The sequence below is a fragment of the Myodes glareolus genome, chromosome 10 (genome assembly GCF_982192425.1).
Source record: "Myodes glareolus chromosome 10, mMyoGla1.1, whole genome shotgun sequence".
NCBI lineage: Eukaryota > Metazoa > Chordata > Mammalia > Rodentia > Cricetidae > Myodes > Myodes glareolus.
This window is the reverse complement of record NC_142035.1, coordinates 65,467,998-65,482,524: the sequence shown is the minus strand read 5'-3', so window position 1 is coordinate 65,482,524 and position 14,527 is coordinate 65,467,998. Positions and strand designations below refer to the sequence as shown.

General features: G+C 42.3%; 1 protein-coding gene across 2 annotated transcripts in view; it reads left to right on the top strand.

Annotated features, from left to right (window-relative positions):
• The window catches only part of Fmn1 (formin 1), a 366,255-nt gene that overhangs the window by 49,481 nt on the left and 302,247 nt on the right, over positions 1-14,527 (top strand). The window lies entirely within an intron of this gene.

Sequence of the window (14,527 nt, the reverse complement as noted above, 5' to 3'; positions counted from 1 at the left end):
ATGGAGTTTACTGATTGGGTAGCAAACCCCAAGAATCCACCTGTTTATTCCTCTCACTTTTGCTAGCATTACAGGCATGAACCGTCAAACCTGGTCTTTTGTGTGAGTGTGACAGACACTTTACCAACTAAGCTGTCTCAGCCACCTGGGTGTTGGATTCAAAGAGAGGACTCCCCAGTTCCAAGTGGCTTTTCTACAACATCACAGTCTTGAAAATGAGGGCTGAAAACACAGATGCCCTGTCAGGATCACTTTGTTTAATTTTCTGATATACCTCCACATGTCACTACAAGATTAGTTCTATTTGTGAAGGGCTCCTAACTGATTACCATGTACAGTGTATCTTGCATTTAAATGTGGTTCCCACACCCAGATTCATTAAAGTGGATTAACAGATAGCTTGTTTCTTTTTACCCACTGACAGAATAGGGATTTCAGACCAAATGGGTCTTTTTCATGCAGTGCATCTCTTTTGAATATATTACTACCGGGTGGTAGCATCAGGCTTATTTTTAATCCTAAAATATGAGATGAGTATATTTTGCCTGAGACATAAAGTATGTTGACATGTGTTTTAAAAAATAAAAAGTCACCCTCAGGAATAAACCCTTGGAAGCACATACCCTCAAGGAATTTCAGCAATTTCTAATTTCTTTTTCTAAGGCCAATGACAGGTATTCACGCTCCATAGATGATTTTGTTGGTGGTAACTGTACTTTCTAGTGATTATAATATATTGTTGAGGGAATCCCTTGGTTTGTTCCTTCATGTTGAAGAGAATGAAAAACAAGGCTCTACCCACATGTGATACTGAGTGGCAGGATATGCTGGGTGTTCCCCTTTCTTTATAGGATGCTCCTACCACCGGCTTATAGGTAACTTGAAGTGTATATGATTCTTCAGTTACTTCGAGTTTGTACTACAATAGATATCTAAGTATTTACTTTGGATCTTAAATTTTCTCTATAAGTAATTTCTTTAAAAATATTTTAATGAAAAGTATGTTTTGCAGCATGTGTGTGCCTCGTGCCCCGGAGGCCAGAAGAAAGTGCTGGGAGCTGTCATGTGTGTGCTGAAAATCAAACCCAGGCCCTCTGGAAGAGCAGCCAATGCTCTTAAGTCCTGAACTATCTCTCTAGTTCTAAAAGCAACTTATTGATGTCCTTAATATTATTATCATGAATTAATCGCTACTAGCACCTATGCCCAATGGGATAAGCAACTTCCACAGGATGCCATTCCAACTTTTACTCAATATGGATTAAGAGACAAGATTTTGAAAAAAAAATGTTTTTAGTTTAGTACTTAAATCATCACGTACACTTAAATTCTAAATATAATACATAGTCATTGAAATACTAGTGCAATATTCCTGGACTTCTTTTTGCCAATGAATCTCTGAGGATGGTGACTTTGAGTCTTATCTGGTTCTAAGCCCCTGAATTCTCTAATTTTAATGACAGACTCAGACTCCGCTCATATTCCACAGTGAGCTGATCCCTAGAGGGTGAGTTTAAGAAATAAATGTTTTTTTCTGACTTTAATTATGGATCATTTTTTACTTTTGGGAAAGTAATATTTGATAAAGATACTTCATGGTCTTTCTGGAAGGTCCCTACGAATCTCCTTCACTAACTGCCTTCTACGTGTGTTTCTATCTTTCATTCGCTTGGCGGACCATTCTCTATTTAAATTTAAAAAGTTGTAGTTGCTTCAACTGTATGGTTCTCCTGTGCTTGGTCAGATGGTGAGGGAAGGAGGCGTCCTGGAATGGAACAAACTGGAATTCTGCTGCTGTGCTTCATAGAAAGCCTCTTCAGTTTTCTCTCTGCTGGGAATAACAAAATGTACATCACAGCGTTCTTAGGAAGAGTCTATGCACTGGACGTTGCAGTGTTAGTCAATCATACCACCGGGGTGTGCCAATAGGAATAACTCCTGGCAACATTCCTGCTTCTGCTGCTGCCACAGTATACTATTCCTGTCGCCTTTCTGGAAGCATTAGCTAGCTGTTAACCCTGAGGATGTGTTTTCAAAGAACGTAGATTTTGATTGGATATTCAAGGCCACCATGAGTTGGATGTGTCGGCAAAGATAAGAGTTAGGTTTCTGATTTCTGCAATAATTTCTCTGCTTTTCTTCCCCGCCACTTTTATCTAAGGGAATGCATAGCAAATGGGTTCCTGGGGTTGGCTGAAAGTGCTCAAAAAGACCAGCGTGTGAATTCAAAGCGGCTGGAATCAGTAAATTGCGTCTCTCTAGTCTAGAGCTATGCTTCCTTTTTTCTTGTCTGCACTCCCAGCCTGTAGCTGACAGATAGTGAACATTTCATACAGCCTCTGAGACGAAGCAGACTCCCTTCTAAGCTGCGGTGACAAGGTTCTGGTGCTGCAGATTTCGCATGTAGAATCTGGTTGTTTTCAGTCTCTCTTCGTACTTCAGATATGAAGGGGTTACTAAACCATGAAAGTTGGAGTGAGACCTGGCCACAATATCTGAATAATGATTGAAGACGTAGATCCTAGGTCAGACTTGACCAAAGCTCAGAATGTCCATGTAGACACCAAACAATGGCATTCATAAAGAAAATATAAAGATTTTCATTTTTGTCAAATTCCAGAGTATCATTCGCCCACGTGTATTTTGTTGCAAATCATCTGCCTGGGTAAATCTCCAATGAACTGTGTATAGTTGCTTATTGTCAAATAATTTTTGTGGTCATTATAAGTTCATAAGTTAAAGAATAGTTCTTGCCAAGAGCTTTGTTATAGTAGACTGAGAAGCCTCATCTAGTTGTTCTAAACAAGAGTTTCTTACCTAGAATTAGTAGACACAAATAAGCATTACCCATTAACAGAATGCTGCTTTACTGAGAATACTTCAGGCATTCAGCTAGTACCAACTTAATACATATTAAAATGTGCTGATAACAAAATAATTTTTATCTGCTAGTACTGTTTTTAAGTACTATTCAGCAAGTATTGACTTTACATCATTGAAGGTTTTTATTCCTGCAGAAGAAAATCCTTATCTAAAATTAAGGTTTTGATTAATGTGCTGGAATTACTCAGACTTGCATATTACAGTCAGAAGTTATTTCTTAATGTTGTCAAAATTATACTCCAGCACTCCCAGTTTTATTCCTCCTACACTGCTAGCTAGCACGTCCTTTCTCCAAATCCCTGGGGAAAGGGTTAGGAGAAATCCATTTACTGTTAATTGGTTGTCTGCCAGAGCCCCACTCTTCTCTCCGTAAAAACAACAAGGATCCAAAGACAGAGTGATTGAGAGGCATGAGGAGTTACCATTGGTTACAGCATCTTGTCTTTGCAAGTCTAATTTCATAGGATCACACTTTACTCTGGGGGTCTGTGCCTTGCCCACCAGAGGGTGTTCAGAAAGTAGATACCCTGTAGGAAAACTTTTGTGCAGTCCGATTTAGGTAGAAGTTTGGCTTCTGCATTTTATCTCTTTGCATAAAACCAAAAGCTCAATTGTATATTTTATTTTTATTATTGAGAAGGTCAGCTAGTCAAATAAATCATTTTCTTGCATTTATTCTACCAGCTGAAACTTAAGGGCCTCAATGTATCCTCAAGAAGTCTCCTGGTTAGCTCATTCTGGTCACTGGTCACTTTCATCCCATTTCCTTCCAAGACATCTTGTTTTCCTTTACCTCAGCTGTCAGGAACAGGGAGGGTGCTGCCCTGCCCCCCAGGAGTTATGCTTACTGCTGTCAGATGGAGGTCAGGTCTACTGGGACCTGGGTAGCGAGGACTAGCTTTCACCACAGAGAGCCGCCTCGGTTCTGGACAGACTTGATCCTTTTATCATTTGGGGTTGAGTGTATAAACTGACTCGATGTCATAAAGAACTGATTGGGTGTCAGGTATGTGGCTTAGTGAGCCATGAGAAAAGGGAATTATTATAAAGGATGTGGGATGGTTTTTAATTGTTTAAGATTATATATATATACCAAATATTTCTTTGTGAAAAGACTTAAACCTTGATTTTAGCCATGCACAGCCCAAGCCATGGAATAGTCTTTAAAAAAACAAAGAATATAAACAAACCTCCTTCTAAACAGAGCAGGTATCTTCCAGTTATTTGTAAAAATGACAAAGGGAAAGAGGAGAGGCACCCCTCATATGTCCTCTGTGCTGTTAAAACAAGAGCCTGAGGTTGTTCTTCAGGCCACATATAAGTGAGTCTACAAAGAGGGTGTAATATAGACATCAAGAGAAGGGTACTAGTTTTTTACAATGCCCATACATGTCACCATAGCAAACAGGAATCATCCACAGTGTCACTTGGCACACCTTAGAAAACAAACAAGGTGCAGACAAGATTCTTGCCAAGAGAAACATTGTCCATATTGTGCATGCTAGGCACTGTAAGAGTCGAGACAGCTTCCTGAAATGGGTGACAGAAATGATCAGGAAATAAAGAACAAGAAGCCAAAGAGAAAGGCGCTGGGTTCACCTCCAGCATCAGCCTGCTGCACCCAGAGACAGGCTTCCTGAGAACTCATGGAGAGGAGCTGAGCTGCGGAGCTCATTCTCTGGGAATCCATGGCTTAATGTACAGAAGGACTTGTTTTATTGATTTTAGTGGTGCCAGTTGGCCAGTGGCGGGGAACATGTAACTTAGCAAAGCTGTTATTTCACAGTCAGGAAACAGGAGAGCAAGAAGACGACAAGAAACTCACCGTCTCCTTCGAGGATTGCCCAGGGACCTAAAGGCATCCTGATTCCTTCCAGAGGCTCTTTTTATTTTCTCCTAGCAGCGCCACTCAGCGGAGCAAACTTTTAGGAGAGCATTTAGATCAAAACTGCTGAACTGTTCCAGTCCAGAAGATGGGCCCCTACTTCTTTTACTCAACTAGTTAAACAAGAGACGGCTTAGGGAAGAAAAAATACACGTTGCTCTTGCATACAAAAGGAATTTAAGGTTCATAGGAACCACATGACATATATAAATTTTGTCTGAAAAATGGCTGAAATAACCCATTTGTAAAAATACAGTTTTGAGACAATCACATAATTTGAGTATAGCCTATATATTAGCATCAGATAATGCTAAGGACTTAAGGACTTAATTTAATCCGGAGAATATATTTGAGAATGAGAAGAGTCTTCAAAATTTGGAATTTTAAACTGTGTTGAGACTCTGAAAGACTATGGGGACTTTCGAAGTTGTACTAAATGCATTTTGTACGATGAAATGACCACAAGGGAGTGAAATGTGGTGGTTTAAATGAGATTGTCCCCTATTAGCTCATGTATCTGAATGTTTGGTTCCCAGCTGGTGACACTGGGAAGGACTAGGAGGTGTGTCTTTGTTGGAGGAGGTGTGTCAGTGGGCATGGGCTTCAACATCCCCTTAACTCCATCTGCCTTGCAGTCCTGTCTCAATGCGCGAGCTCTCAGCTGCCGCTCCACTTCCATGCCTGCCTGCCTACTTCTATGTTCCCCACCACGATGGCTATGGACTCTAACCCTCTGAAACTGTACGCCCCAAATTAGTGTTTTCTTTTCTAAGTTGCCTCAGTCATAGTGTTTTATCACAACATTACGAAAGTAACTACAACATCTAGCAAAACAGGAGAAAGCAGAACTGCTAGGCGAATTTAAGACTCAGTGTGTCCACGTTGAAGTTCAGTTGACATGAGGGCTGGGTGATGCTGGACAAAGGTACTGGGAGACAACCAAGCTGTGCTTGGGAGGCGGTGGCAGAGAAGAAAATGATGCCACTGTAAGGAACCTGCCCTGTCATGTTGTATTGGCAAAGGGAAGTAGTGAAAGAGGAAGCTGGAGAGGACACGAAGCGACAGCTGCAGAGTACAGTGACCAAGAGTTGCTGGTGCATATCGATCCATGTCTGTGGATAGGAATCTAATACGTGTAAGTGGAGACATCCGTGATAATGTTCCCATGGACAGCCTTTCCTGCAGACCTTTCTCTGCACTGACACTCATCCATTTCTCTTCTCCTATTCCTTAATTTCTTCCATTTCTCAACACTGACTCTGACCCTGCCTGGACCTTCACATCTGCGCCATTGGACATTGGCTCTCCGACTGCAGCAGTAGCAACAGCAGACTTCATGGATACCTGGTATAAATAGACACTTCACAAATGCTATAGGTAATTCAAACCACAATCCACTCAAGAGTTATTGCTGTCTTCATTTTGTAGAGAATGAAAGGCAAAACGAAGTCAGAGAAGTGAAGCTGTTCTAGTCCAGGTGAGAAAGTGCCAACCACCATGCACATAAGGACAAATTGGAGTCTCTTATTAAACAACAACCAAGAGCATCCTCCTTGGTATTGAAGCTCAGGGGTACAGCATTTATAAAAGCAAAACCCACCAAAACCAAACTGATGTCATTGTCAGGTGTGGGTCAGGGGGACCTGGTAACTTTTGTTTTGGCAGAACACATCAACTGTTATGGTTATACTTTTGGTCATGGTCACAGTCGTAGTAAGTCCCAAATGAGCTGCCAGATGTGTTTGATTGATCAGGGATTAGAAGCCAAAAGGTGACTGAGGAGGCATGAAATAGAGTCAGGGTAAGATCAGGACAAGATGGTGTTACGTCAGTCACTTCAAAGTACATTGCCTGGGTCCCACATCGCTGTCAGGGTGCAGAGGCAAACCCAAGCTTGACCAACTGCAGGTGCGGTCCTATATCTGATTACTGTGCCTCCTTTCACGGGAGACAGAGAGTAAAGTGAAAACCTGGAGTCAATTTCCTGCACTAACCACATGGTGTAGAGTTCCTTAAGAGACTGTGGTACCTGGGGTTCCCTCTTTCTATAAGGTCGATCACATAAAGAACTGTGAGGGCTGGTAGGCAGGATGGCTCAGCAGTTAAAACAATTTCGCCACAGGTAAAAGAACTAGAGTTTGGGTCCCCAGAACCTACATAATCGCCAGGTGGATATGACTGTACACCTATAATTGCAGCTTCAGAGGGCAGAGACAAGGGGTTCCTGGAGAAAGCTGGCCATTGAGACTAGCCATATCAGCAAAATGAATTGAACCGAGAGACTTTAACATGAAAAGAATATGGATAACCAGTTGTGGTACACGCCTTTAATCCCAGCACTTGAGACCCAGAGGCAGATGGATCTCTGTGAATTCCAGGCCAGCCTGCTCTACATGATGACCTGATATCTGATAGAGGAAAAACAAAGGAAGACACACATTCACATGAAAAGGGAAATAAAAATTATGCAAGCATTTCCCATAGAATCAGAAATGGGAAAATGAATAAGTTATCTGATTTGGGTGGGAAAAATAATTTCTTGAATAGAATCTGAATTACAGATTTTTTTTTTTTAAATCAGAACCTGCAACCCATTCCTGGGAAAAAGTGTAGATGCTGGGAATTTCCCTGGTGTTACCATAAAGCTTTGTTGTTTTAGCTCATTCATTGTGGGCTTCACCGATCCATCGGTCACATTACATTCTTTGGGAACCACATTAAAATCAGGCAGGTATCTTTTTTCTCCTTAAATCATACAGCTACCTTTCCTGTGATGAAGTGGGGACTCCCAAACCCTGTTAAAACTCTGGTTGAGTAGGTGGAAGAGATGGTAGACATGGAGATCCCACTGCTACAAAACAAAACAAAACAAAACAAAACAAAACACCTGTCAGGGGAGATCTTGGCTGAAGACTGAAAAAGAAAAGAAAAGAAAAATGAAAAGAAAGAAAAATAGGGAAAAAAGAACCATCAAATGCAGGCATGTGTGGCTACACATTTTATTGTTTACATAGAACATTCACATGCACTATCAACAGATTTTTGTAAAAATCTCTGTGAGGTGGATGTCTATATTTCTGCCTTTGTTGTTTTTAAGGCTTAAGTCGTACTCTTACTTTATTCCAGGGAGGGTTTAAGGGACTTGCATTCAAAACAGTAGAAAAAAAAAAGGTTTTAAATGGTGATACAAATTAGAGCAGGAAGTAGTGCTTTAGACTTCGTACAAATTTGCCTGGACCCTTGTGACATCTCAAAGTCAAATTCTGTGGATCCCTTACGGTGATCTTTGCTTCTCTGTTTTCAAGAAGAAACTGCTGTAATATTGTTCACCCACGAAAGCACTTGTAAATTTCCATCCTGAAATAGGTTATAAAACTAGCAAGCCACATTTTAAGCGCCACTCCACAGAATCTGGGAGGTGGAAGATCTGAAGCTTTCCCTAACCTTCCTTCTGTTCCTGTTTCTACATGTGCTTCAGTCCTTGTCTGTGTGGGCAGATGGCATATGTTCATGAGAATGTGCATTTTCCATATTCTTTCTAGAGTGAGTTGTACACCTCTTCAATACCACACGTTTTTTAAGAGACTCCTAACAACCCTGTTTTTGAGACAGAGATCATTTCATCTGAGTGTCGGACCAAGACAGAGAAGATTGCGTACAAAGGAAGTGAAGTCTCTGTTGTTGTCACCTACCGTCGTCACCTGTCCTCTTAACTGCATTGTGACGTGTCTGTAACCACGGATGACGTGCTGTGAAATTAAGCCATGTACATGTACATGTCCCTGTAATTGTTTGTGTTTGTAATCATGAGACATTCGAAAATCATTATGTTACTCATCAAATATACCTATCATGGAGTCATTGCCCCTCTAGGCATAAATGGAAATAAACCCAAAAGATAAAAAAAAAAATAGGCTAATTCCAACCTCCCCAGAGCTCATGTTCATTCTAGAGAGATAAATAGCAAAATAGATAAACCAGCCCATTGGTTGTGACCCCAAACTAATGTAGGAAAATCTGTAGCTTTTTTACCTGAAGATTAGCTGGTTTCGTGTTGGCAAAATGGTTGATATTGTCACTGTTCTCTTTACTGTGTTTTACAAATGTTATATAATCGCAGAAGACTCCGGTTGCATTCTTTGGGAGAATTTTTGCTCCTGAGGAGCCTCAGCAGCAAAGCCCTTGGCTTCTCGGCCTCATCAGTTCCTGCCATGACACCCCTGATTCCAAAGGAAACTGCCTGTCTCGAGTCTAAGAAGGATGGGCTCTCTCCTGCCTAGTGCCAGTGGGAAGCAGCACTGGAGTGAGCAGGCAGGCAGAGTGGGCCTCTCCTCCCTACCCAGGCTGTGCTGTTCTCTAAAGGATCTGGTATAAAGTCTTCAGTTGGCCCCAGCAGTTAACACCAGCGATCTCTCTATTTTGAGAGACACAGCTCTACAATGGAAGACTTAAGGAGTTCAAAGATTCTTAAGATGTTACTCTGGTCTTTTGAAAAGACTGTTTGCCTAGAGGAACTTCTGGTACCAGTTCTGAAATAGTATTTTTAACTTCTTAGGGTTTAGTGGTCTTGTATGCAAGTCAGACAGAACTGCACTTCACTTGGACTTAAATATGTTTAACAAAATTTCTTGGTGAACCAAACTTTTAAAATTTATTAACTGTGTAATTAATTAATAAAAGAGATCTAGGCAGTGGGAGGGGGAGAGGGAAAGCATTGAAAGATAACTCGAAGGGAAGATCCCTGGAACAGAATATATATAGGTGACCCCTAATTTTAATTTCAGAGCCTTGGACTCTAATGCATTTTTAGATTCTCCAGAAAAGGTGAGGTAGCTCAGTGTCCTGCAAGTTAAGCCCCTACTTGGGATCATGGTTTTCCCAGCTCCTGCCTTTCAGTGCTCCGACCCTTGACCTCACCTTGTACTAAACCTCACCCTGTGCTCTGCTGTTTCATGTCCCTGTCAACTACAGAATGAATGTGGAACCATATCTGGGGGATGGATGTAACCTGAGTGGTGATGTCTCTAGGCGGAGACCCTGCCTTGAAGCTGCTGGCCTGACAAGCATGCTCTTCTCCCCAGGGCTGCAGTTTAGCTGGGTTACATGGGCTGAGAGTGTGTAGGATTATTAGCTCGGCACCGCGGCTTAACTACCTCTTGAGCTAACTCGTTCAACATGGGGACACGCTTACCGTATTTTGACTTGTCTTTTATGTGAATTCATACATTCCTATTTAAGATTAGTAGAGTCAGTTGTCTAATTGTTGGGTATACTACCACTCACGGTGGACAGTGGATTTCTGCCATGGCTTGTAAAGGCTTTGTGGTGTGCTGGCTGTGCGAAGTTAGTATAGTGAATTCTGCTCTTCTGAACTCCGAGGAAATAGTCCAGTGTATATTCAGTTGTGTTTATTATACTGTAGAAGAGTTAACACCCCTCGATTGTCTCCTAGACGCATCACCATCCTCCTGGAGCTTATAAAAAAAGTGTTAATTTTGGCAGTTACCATCAGCTACTAATATGTAGGATCTGGAGCATTCAGACACAGCCTCATTTCTTCTCAAGCCAGAGCTCTGGAGACAAGAGCCAACTCTTCTAGGGCCGATAGCTGATTGGTGTTAGAACCAGGACTGGGGCACAGATACAGAGCATTCCAGTGGACGCTCTTCCTCTCCACAGCCACAATGTCTTTGTTTGTCCTTTGGGGCATCATCGCGTGCAGAGAATCTCATCTGCCTGTGTTATGTCTGTAGGGCAAGGCCTTGTTCCCGACTGTTCTCAATTCTTTATTTCACGGAGAGGCAACGGAAGTGTAGCTTTGTCGGGTCTACGCTCATGGAAGTTGCTCAGGCAGTGACTGAGATGAGCGCCCAGCTCTCGACTGCAGCTGCACCATACTGCTCTCTCTGGCAACGCCGAGTGTTTGCTGATGGCTGGACTAGAGAGTTTTAACTTAGAACCGAAACCCCCTGTGAGCTCAACTGCACAGACCTGGTGAGCTGTGTAGTTAGTTCCATGTGATGACACTTGGCACAGAGCCAGAGTGCTTTTTCTCTAACTCCCATGAGTCAAGGTGGAATGGAGGGCTTCTGCTTGCGCATGCGCAGTCAGAGCAGTGCCCAGGAGCCCCTTTTCTAGTCTAGAGAGCTCTGTGGTCCTTTCCCAGATGTTTCTGTACCTTCATGCTTTGTCCAGTAGAGGGGGGTATATGCTCATAGACTTAACAGCCCCTCTGGGTTTCTCCCAGTTGGATATAGAATTTCCTAGAGGGTGTTGGAGTCATGCAGATTCAGGCAGGAAATGGCACCGTTCCTTAAGGACCTGGAGACAGTGGCGCAAGAATCCAAGTTGCAGCATTATGCAAAATTAGCAGAGGAAACAGAAAACTAGAAAAGTGCCTAGGAGACAAATCACTAAGGTGCTCAAAGTTCTTAGAAGAATGCCTTGCAGAGGAGAAAGTCCTTAGGTGTGGCCAGTGACTGAATATAATACACGCATACGACAGTAAGACAAGAAATAGCTGCGTCTAACAATATCAAGCCAGTTTTGTGCTGAGGCTCCTTTGTCAAATGACATAATGTAGGGGTGCATAAGGGGAAAACATAATGTCACCTGATAGGTGGCATCTTCAAACTAAAACCTGAAATACGAGTTGATCCACAGTGTGTTAAGTCGGAGTTCCGTGAACGAGAAAGAGAGCGTCTGTGAGATAGCTTTTCTCCAGTACACAGTATAAGAGACAGCCGGAAAACTGTCGTAAAGAAACCGAAGCTGCACTGAGGCCCGGAGGATGTTATATTGAAATGATCCCCCTGCTCATATTTTGCTCAATTAGAATTGTTTACAGTTAGGCTGGGCAGGGGAGAGGAGGGGAGGAGTGGCACGTTGAAGGGTTAGAATGGTACAACTAAGAAAGGAAAGGAACTTCTTTCATCTCTCCAGATATGGGAGATGTTATTTCTGGTCTTCTGTAACTAACTGGTCTAGGTTAGCGCTAGGTGAGGAGGAAGGCACACAACACTCAGGACTCACCCTAGACCCTGGTTGTCTTCGTCTTTGTTCCCTTCTGGCACTGAGGGCCAAGTAGGCGTGCAGAGGTAATGATGCATGCTCTGTCTGTCTGCTCTCTGTTTTTCAGCAGGGCCCTTAAAGCATCTTCTCGCATCTATTTAAATAGCACCAAAGGACACTGCAGAGTGCTTCTGTCATCTAAGTTGGATTGCCCTTCAAGGGCATTTTCCTAGGATATATTGGCTGAGCTTTTCATACTGATTCTACTATGTTCCTAACCTGCCATTCTCTTCAACTTCCTGGCAGTGTGTTGGTGGCTCAGGAGGCTTTTGAACATTGGCCCAAGATGATCTAATCATCTGTCTGGATAGAACACGCGGCAGCCTTGTCATCGGGAAGGATGCTTGCTGGGGGATACAGGAGACTTTTTATATGCTTCATTTAAAGTTTATAAAAGATTCACGTGAAATGTGTGGCAGTGGGATCTGTGCTCCTAAGAGTCCATCTTAGAGTGAGCTGGACCACCCTCACATACAGCGAGCAAGTGCTGATGACCAGGTACCTGAAGACCTTGCCGCTTTGTGCAGCTGCGCTTGTTTGGCTTGCTCAGAAGTGTAACATGAAGGGCCGGCTTGCTTGGGATATCTGTCCCTCCCAGTACCCCACAGCTGGCAAGCAACAAAGAAAATCACACACAAGACTCCATAAGGTTATAAACTGATTGGCCCGTTAGCTCAGGTTTCTTGTTAACTCTTATAGCTTATATTAACCCATTATTCTCATCTATGTTAGCCATATGGTTTGGTACCTTTTTTAGCTGTTAGCTCGCATGTTGCGTCTTCGGTGGTCTGGGCAGGAATGGCGGAGGGAGCTTCCTCCTCCCTAGCCTTCTCCTATTCTCATTGCCCCGCCTCTACTTCCTTTCTGGTTGACCTGCCTCTACTTCCTGCCTGGCCAATCAACGTTTTATTAAAATACATTATTGACAGAATAGAGAGAATTCTCCCGCACCACAGAAGCAGTGCCATTGAATCAGTAAGAGCGGTCTGCCCGCTCACACTCACTTTACCCAGTGCTGTGTAGTTTGAATACAGCTTCATAGACATCAGTCACCTTATCTGACGTGCACCGCAACCCCGTGGCAGAATTTGCAAGTGTTGGTATTTGTTCCACATGTGGAAAAACTGAAGCCCCAAATTTTAAGCTCCGCTGAGAAACACAGCTGGTGACCAAAGCCTAATATGCTAGGTGTCTTGACAATAAAACTGGAAGAACACATTAATTTAAAAATAAATACCACTCAATGACTTGGGGTTTAAAAATGTCCATGTATCTCATCAAAATCGTTGCACAGTATTGTTTGGATGCCAGAATTGCTTAAAATCAAGGATTGTTCATATTCTAGATGTGGGCTCATTTAATTTTTTAAAGCTTTCTGTTGCATTCTTAGCTTGTGTTGATCTTTACTCTCATATACTGACATTTCTAAACAGTTACATGAAGTTGGTTCCTAGATTTAAACATCTAAATTATGTTTCCATGTTGATTATTAGTTGCTTAGTTCAGTGATTGTTTGATACAGAGTCCTGCTATGTAGCCTAGGCTGGACTTGAACTCACAATTCTCCTGCTTCAACCTCTGTAGTCCTGGGATGGCAGGTGTATACTACACACCTGGATTCCTGTGCTTGGTCTTTACAGTGTATGTTTCCATGTTTCCATATGTAGAGCTTCATTTGAGTGTTCTAGATAGTCTCCTGAATGCAGTGAGTTTCTTCTTAGTGGAATAAAAGGTTATAATAAAGAAGGAGTAGGCAAAGTCAGTAGAGTGACCTCAAATGACTGACACAAAGGGAATGTTTCTGTTTGGGGGGAGTTTGAATCAAGAGTGGAAAGATGTTTATCCAGAAGCCCCATCTCATACATAGCCCCTGTTAGATCACGTGATCTTCCTATGGGCCCTTAGCTCTCTGCAGTTGTCCCTCTACAGCATTTAACATGCCTTATTGTAATTGCCTGTTTGCTTTTAAAGATATTTATATTATCATTTATTTGCGTGTGTGTGTGTGTGTGTGTGTGTGCTCGCGCGCGCTTATGTCAAGGATGCCCATGACAGTCAGAAAAGGATTTCTGATCCCCTGGAGCTGGAGTTACAGGTGGTTACTAGCTGTTTTTATGTGGCTTCTTCAAGATCATAAACTCTTGAGAGTATAGCCTCTATCTTATTTACTATGACATTTTTATTTAAATTTTATTTATTCTTTGGACATTTCATACATTTATGCAGTGTATTTTGATCATATGACACTTACAGCTGAAGTTCAGTGTATGACACACAGTAGTATTTGTGTGAGTTTGCAAGAGCAGCCATGACACTATGACAATACCATACACTGAGTGGCTTAAACCACAGAAATGTTATTTCCTCGTTCTAGAGGCTGTAAGTTGGAGATCAGTGAGTCAGCAGGGGAGGCTCCTTTTGTAACCCACATACCTGAAAGGAATGAGGATATTTGAAATGGACACCTGTGTCCCTCACATTGGCAACAGGACTGTTAAATCAAGATATGCCAAGAAATGGACTTTCCTTCAGGACTCCCAAGCCTAGCATCATCAGAGAGGGAGCTTTTCTCAAGAAAAGAGATTTGGGGACTGGAGAGATGACTCAGCAGTTAAGAACACTGGTTGATCTTCCAGAGCTCCTGAGTTCAATTGCCAGCAACCACATGGTGGCTCACAGTCATCTATA